Genomic DNA, 7,590 nt, shown 5'->3' on the forward strand with positions numbered 1-7,590 from the left:
AATGGACTGCATTGGTTGAAAAGGGTGTTAGACACTCAGCCCATGGGCAGACCTGTCCGCATAGGTGTCCGAGTCTAAATTCAAATGCCTTACTTAATGGCCGGCACTGCGAAGCCTTGCATGCGAGCTGGGGCAGAACTGGCTGGACCAGAAACGGACCAGCACTGGCTTCCTGGGGAAGACTTGTTTCAGAAATCTTTTTTTGTTTTTATTTTTTTAGAGACAGCTCTTGATTTTATTACAGGTAGTGTGGAATGGCAGCAGAAATGAGAGCCTTCTCTAATCAAAGAAGCAACCACCAGGCTCTGTATTCCAAGAGGCTCAAAGCGCCATACCGTCCCACTACAGTGATCCAGGGGGTAATAGGTCACTTCAAAGTTCTGGTGTCTGACTGCAATCAGTCACAGGAGTTACCATTCATCTTGTTTCTGCTTAGGTACCTTGGGCAGGCAAGCAGGTGGCTAGAGTGGAATTTACTTATTTTGGCATCTTTCCCAGCCTCCCACTCCAAGGGAATTTATGGGCATGTTGCCACAGAGGTATATCATTAGCTGAACTTCTTATTTGGTTTTGAGGGGCTGCTGGTGGTAGTTTTAATTTATTCTTGGGGAAAGGCCAATAGGATTTGCTGATCTTTCCGTATTCAGCAAAGCCCCTTTACCTTGAGGCAACCAGTTTATATAAAACACAAGGTGCTCCGGCTTATGGAGAACATGTGGGTAAGAAAAACTACCCTTTTCCAAATGGTACAGCAAGGCCCATTTTCCTCACCAGCTTGCTTACATTGCCCTGGAGGCGACCCACAGTCCCCAGCCTGTAGGCAGGGGAGCTACTCCAGCTCTGCTAAAGAGCAAAGCCCATCGAAATGGACTGGGACTATGGACAGCTGTAGCTCAGAGGCCAAAAACCAGACAGATCCACCACAACTGTACAAATAAACTCTCACAGCCTCCAAAATAGGGCGGCTTATTCCAAGCACTTATAGTTTAGGAAAGATCTAGTTGATCTGGGAGAAAAACATGCTGGGAACTATTCTGATAATTAACAGCGTAAGTAATTGATTTCCTGTTCTTGGTATTGCCTTATGTCACTTACGTTTAATTTTGACATCACCTATGCCTCCTTGAAGCGCTTTAGAATCACAGAAGTTTTTTCTTACTAACTTTTCTACCACTTATTCCTCAGAGCCATTACAAAACTTCACAGTGTATATGACCTAGGTGTAAAAGACTATACTGCCAATAACATGAAAAATGGTTCTTTTCACCTCATTTCTAACTAGAAAATAAATAGAGGTGGGGGTTATTTTTAACTGTACTGAAGTTACAAGCAAAAATACATTTTTTGAGTGTAAAATGTGATCATATGCAAATAGAAAACAACCCTTTTTGCACCTAAACCATGTAAAAACAAATTCTCTCTTTCAATGGAAAAATAACTCTTCATTGAGATTGTGAAGCTTTCTATTTTGCAAACCAAACTGAAGAAGCTAACTTAAAGACATGGGCAAAGTATTCATTCACTGTAAATTTTTCTATGAATTAACTTACAGTTGAATATAATTGGTAATTTAATACATGACACAAGTTTCAAAATGCCATTGGAATGCTTTTTAAGACCCAGTGGGTTTCCTTCTCCAAGATATTAACATACTTTTGGCAATCCCACTGATTTCAACCAAATGCTTATAGTTTATGAGATGTAAATTTAATTGCTCTGCATTAATTTCTAGGCACTGGTCCTAAAATCAGTCTCTCTGTCCCCCTCCCCTGTTCCCCCTCAATCAAACACAAATCAGGACATGTGCCAAGTCTTACTGACTTTCCTGCAACTCCATCTGTGTACAGGGATCTGCCACTGAAAGATGGTGCTTTAGCATCCCTGGCTTGAATTTGCTAAACTCATAGTTTAGCAAACTTGTGTGAATATGTTTTTCCCATCCCTCCTCCTAAAAAAAAAAAAAAAAAGGTGTATCCTAAATTATTCATACAATTGAATACAATTGAAAGGACATTCCAATTATTTTTTATTATCCTTGAAAAACACCTGAAATGGAATAATACTAGCTGTGATTTCAGTTATACAGCACTGTCGCACAAAGTCCTACTTAGCAGCCACCTTGCACAAGAGTGGTAAGTTGCACAAAGTAGTAATTTCCCCAGTCTGAAAATAAGTGCTGATAGCTACATATAGCAATAGAGTATACTGAACTGAATATATATCCAAATCAACATGTTCAGTCTGTCTCTGTCTCTTTCTCTATGTACATATAATCTGCCAAGACACTGCTTCCTTGCATACAGATGGCTTTTCATCTGTTTTTGATTGTTCATCAATTTTCTCTCCCTTTTTTTCAGCTCATGTTACACTACTGCCTATGTAATGCTTATTTTTCACTGAATAAAATCCTCTTTCTGTGACTGTCCTAAATTGTTCAAGAAGTCTTCTGGCAATAGGTTGCATTTTAATACATGAAAAACCCTCAATACTTTAAACAAACAAATCAGTCTAAATTCTACCTTTCGTTTCCAGGAAGATCAGAAGTTTCTTCTGTCCTTCTTCAGCTGGTTGTGGAAGTGATCAGAGCTCTTCACCAGAGGGTGATTTATAGCTCTTCGGTTTCCTGATAGGACCAGGTGACTCAGCGTCACAGGTATTATAAAATTCAAATAGTGACCAGATAGAACAGCGCATTTGTCAAGTGCACATTCTTCCAAGAAGGAGGTTGTTTGCTTGTGTTCCATTTTCATTTCCTCTTACTTCTTGTATTGGAAGAGATGAAATACTCTGAAATTGGTTTTGTATGCATTGCTCCTTATACGTGAAATTTGCAGTCAATGTGAATGCCAGGTACAAAGGCTCTCTGCTAATGATTGACGCATCCAGTTGTAGTGAGACTTGATTGTAATCTCCAGCAATGCAAATAAACTCAGCTGGCTACTGAGGTGTCTCCTGACTGGCATTGTGGTAACCAAGATGGATTCTTGCCTATTGATTTTTCCATGGGGGTAAAAAAAGTCTTGGGCCAAGTTCCTGTTCATACTATGGCTTCTTTACATCAATCCTATAGTAGAAAAGTCAAAGGAGGAGACAAGGATATTTCTATAATTGATACTTTTACCCAGTATTGGATAAAGATTAAAAGATTATTGTGTGCACTAGCATTAAAACACAGGTAGTAGTTTGATTTGACATTTCCAGGTACATGGAGTAAGATGAGAATGGGTGGAAATGCTGCCAGATCAAAAGGGTATTGCCCTTCGGCAATAAGGCATAATAAGAACACATTTTCAGGGGTGGGGTGGGGAAGGAAAAGAGGAAAGTAGGCTAGTAGATCAACTTTTACTAAACATTCAAGACTTCATGTGTCTTTCTTGGATCTTCTTTCAACAGTAAGCCTAATACTGATTTTTCTGATTAGGGATAACAATGTATTTCAGTTCAGTGAAGTACTAAGGCACTTCAACTGTTTCTGTCCACATTTAGTCTCAAGTAATTACTGACCAGAGCAGCTGTCATTGTCTGCTTTTATATAAAACATTGCTCTTTTTCTATTTAAATTCAGGTCTTCCTTCCTTGTAGTCACTCAACTCCTACCCTAGTCCCTTGAGAAGCGTGCCTTCAAAACAATCTTTTGCTTTTCATTACCTGGGAAACCAGTATATTGGCTCTACCAGACAAAATGGTAGTGGTGTGATTTGTTTTGTAATTATATGGAAAGGAACACACTGTCAGCAAGTTTGTGGTTGACACCAAATTGCAGGGAGCAGTCAATATGTTGGGTAATAAGGCTGCCGTTCAGAGGAATCTCAAAAAGCTGGAGAAATGATTTGACAGAAATGATCTGAAAGTAAACAATTTGGAGAGACCAGTTGTCTAGGGAGCAGTTCTAACAAAAAGCACTTAAGGGATGTTGGATGACAAGTTGTGTACGAGTAAACAGTGCACCCTTGCAACAGTATGGGCTAACCACGTACTGCACTGCATTAGCCGCTTTGTAGTGAGAGTCGTGAGAACAGTGATTATACCCACTTCTTCAGCACTTCTGAAACTATGTCTGGACTAATGTGTCCAGTTTTGGAGTCCCCAGTACAAGAAAGACATTAACAAACTGGAGTAAGCTTAGCAAAGGGCCACTATGTCGGCAAGGGGAAAGGCAGAGATGGACTCTTTTACAACATGGACATGAGGTAAGGGCCACAGATTGCAACCCTAACTAGATATAAAGAAAAAGAATTTTTACAGTGAGGCTTGTTAAACACTGAAGCAGATTGACTAGGGAGGTGGTAGATTTTGCATATTTGGAGATATTCAAAACTGGACAAGGTGCTGAGCAATCTAATCTAACTTTCAAGTTGGCAATGCTTTGAACATGGTGTTAGACCAGATGAGTTTCAGAGGTTCTGTACAACCAGAACTGTTCTAAGGTTGTGTGATTTTTGTATTGTTTACACTGGAAAGGCACCAAATGAGACTTGTCTTATTTTACTTGTTGACAGATATGACAATTTAATTAATTACAGTGGGAACCTCTAATTTTTGTATGAGAAAGCAAGTGTTACTAGCATAATCATTATAACCATTACTGATGGAAAAGGTTGCATTCAGGTGATCAGTGAACCATGGATCCTAAGGTAAAGACTGGATCCTATTATGCTCATGTCATTCATCTCTGCCTAATATACACTGAGACCTCTTGAATCAACTCTTCATTCAAGTGTAAGAGCTGTCCTTAAACCCAAGTGAATGATTCAGAACAACATCCTATCCTGTAATAACAATTCTGTGAATAGAGGTTCTGTCATGACCCTTCATAAATTGTTCTTATAGTTTATTATCATAGAATCATAGAACAGCCCAGGTTGGAAGGGACCTCGAAAAATCATCTGGTCCAACCTTCTGTGGTAAAAGGAACCTAGATGAGATTACCTAGCACCCTGTCCAATTGCATCTTGAAAACCTCCAGCAATGGGAACTCTACCATGTCCCTGGGGAGGTTGTTCCAGTGAATGGTTGTTCTCACCGTGAAAAATTTATTTCTTATGTAGAGATGAAACCTCTCTCGGGGCAACTTGTACCTTTTGCCCTCACTCATGTTCAGCTCATTGTGCACCAGGATAACAGGTCCCTTTCAGCAAAGCTGTTCCCCACACACCCCACCCCAGCCTGTACTGGGCTCTTTGGTTATGTCATCCCAGGTGCAGGATTTTGCACTTTGTTAAACTTCATACCGTTCTTGCTATCCCACTCTTCCAGCCTGTCTCAGTCTCTCTGTAAGATGGCTCTCCCTTCTGATGTGTCCACCTCAGCACCCAGTTTGGTGTCATCAGCAAACTTGGTGAGGGTGTTTTCAATCCCATCATCCAGATCATTTATGAAAATGTTGAACAGTGTGAGGCCCAGTGGAGGACCACACTTGTGACAGGTTGCCAGCCTAAGTAAAACCCATTGATCACCACCCTCTGAGTGCAACCTGTTAGCCAATTTCCTACCCACCTCGCAGCCCACCCATCCAATCTGCATCTTGCCAGTTTGTCCAGGAGAAGGCTGTGGGAAACAGTATCAAACATTTTGCTGAAGTCCGGGTAAACAGCATCCACTGCTCTCCCTAAGTCAACAGAAGATGTTATTTTGTTGTAGAAGGTGATCAGGTTAGTCTGACATGATTTGCCTCAGGTAAATCCATGCTGGATTTTCCCAATGACCTCCTTCATTTGGTAAGTACTAGTTTCTAGGAGGACTCATTTCATTACTTTCCCAGGAACCAAAGTAAGACTAGTGGCCCTGTACTTTCCTGGGACCTCTTTTGGGACCTTCCTGGGGCCACTATGGACTCTCTTTTACATAAAGTGCAGCTCCACCTCCTCTTCTTCCCTTCCTATCTTTCTGAAAGAGTTTGTAGCCATTCATTGTGGTCTTCCAGTCATGTGAGTTTTCCCACCAAGTTTTTGTGATTATTATGGTATCATAACTCTCAGACTAGGCATGGGTCTCCAGTTCCTCCTGTTTAAACTTGTATATAAAGGACTTCTACTAAAGCTTTTCTAGTGGAAGGACCACCGCCTCCGTGTACACAGGGGACTTGACATCCCCCCTCAAGATTCTGCAGCAAAACTAACTGCTAAAATGTGTAACAGGGATGATAAAAGGTGGCTATATAAAGTGGTTTTATCTTGACTGTCAAAAACATGCATTGCATAAACATAGGATTAGAAATTATCTCTCCGGCTCTAGAGTTCAATCTCCTATTAGACGCCAATGATACTATATATTTATTTTCATAAAACACTTCTAGTTTGAATTTCCATGCCTTCCATTTCTAGACTTTGGATCTCATTTATCTTTAATTAAAATTTTCCCTCTCACAGAATTCTGTTCTTGCTGGAGGCCTTAGTTATCTTGATCTCAGGATCACAGAATAGTTGAGGTTGGAACGGGACCTCTGGAGATCATCTAGTTCAGTCTTCCTGCTCAGAGCAGGGTCACTTAGAGCAGGCTGTTCAGGGCTATGTTCAGTTGGGTTTTGAATGTCTCCAAAGGTGGAGACTCCACAATCTCTCTGGGTAAGCTGTTCCAGCATTTGACCACCCTCACCGTAAAAAAAAATTTTCTCAGGTTTTAATGGAATTTTCTGTATTTCAGTTTGTGCCCACTGCCTCTCATCCTTTCCCTGGATACCACCGAGAAGAGTCTGGTTCCATCTTCTTTACACACTCCCATCAGGTATTAGTACATACTGATAAGATCCGCCCTGAGCCTTCTCTTCTCCAGGCTGAACAGACCCAGCTCTCTCAGCCTTTCCTCATATGAGAGATGCTCCAATCCTTTAACCACCTTAGTGGCTCTTCTCTGGACTTGCTCTAGTATGTACATTTCTCTCTTGTACTGGATAGCCCAAAACTGGACACGGCACTCCAGTTAGTGCTGAGTAGAGGGGAAGGATCACCTCCCTTGACCTGCTGGCAGCGCTTTGTCTTCTGCAGCCTAGGATGCAGCTGGCCACCTTTGCCTCAAAGGTACATTGTTGGCTCATATTCAACTTGTCTAGCAGGCCCCCCAGCTCTTTCTCTGCAAAGCTACTTTCCAGCCAGTCGGTCCCCAGCATGTACTAATGTATGGGGCTATTCTTCCTCAGGGACACGACTTGGTGTTTCCCTTTGCTTATCTTCACACAGTTCCTGTTGGTTCGTTTCTCCATCCTGCTGAGGTCCCTCTGAATGGCAGCACAACCACCTGGTGTATGAGCCACTCCTCTCAGTTTTGAGTCATGTGCAAATTTGCTGAGGGTGTACTGTGTCCCATCATCCAGGTGGTTAATGAAGATGTTTTGTATTAGTGGCCCCAGTATTGAACCCTGAGAGGAACCCACTGTTTTTTTGGTGTGCTCTCCTCAGTTTACTCTGCACTGTTTTGTTCTCAGAATTCATTTTAGTATTTTGCTGAACTGAAATACTTTGTTATCCCTAATCAGAAAATTCAGTATTAGGCTTACTGTTAAAAGAAGATCTAAGAGAGACATGTGAAGTCTTGAATGTTAAGTAAACATTCATTGGAAGCCACCGAGGCGAAGGGCTCCGAAGCGGAGGATCG

This window comes from Pygoscelis adeliae, unplaced genomic scaffold (assembly GCF_000699105.1).
Source record: "Pygoscelis adeliae isolate BGI_AS28 unplaced genomic scaffold, ASM69910v1 Scaffold121, whole genome shotgun sequence".
In the NCBI taxonomy this organism is placed as follows: domain Eukaryota; kingdom Metazoa; phylum Chordata; class Aves; order Sphenisciformes; family Spheniscidae; genus Pygoscelis; species Pygoscelis adeliae.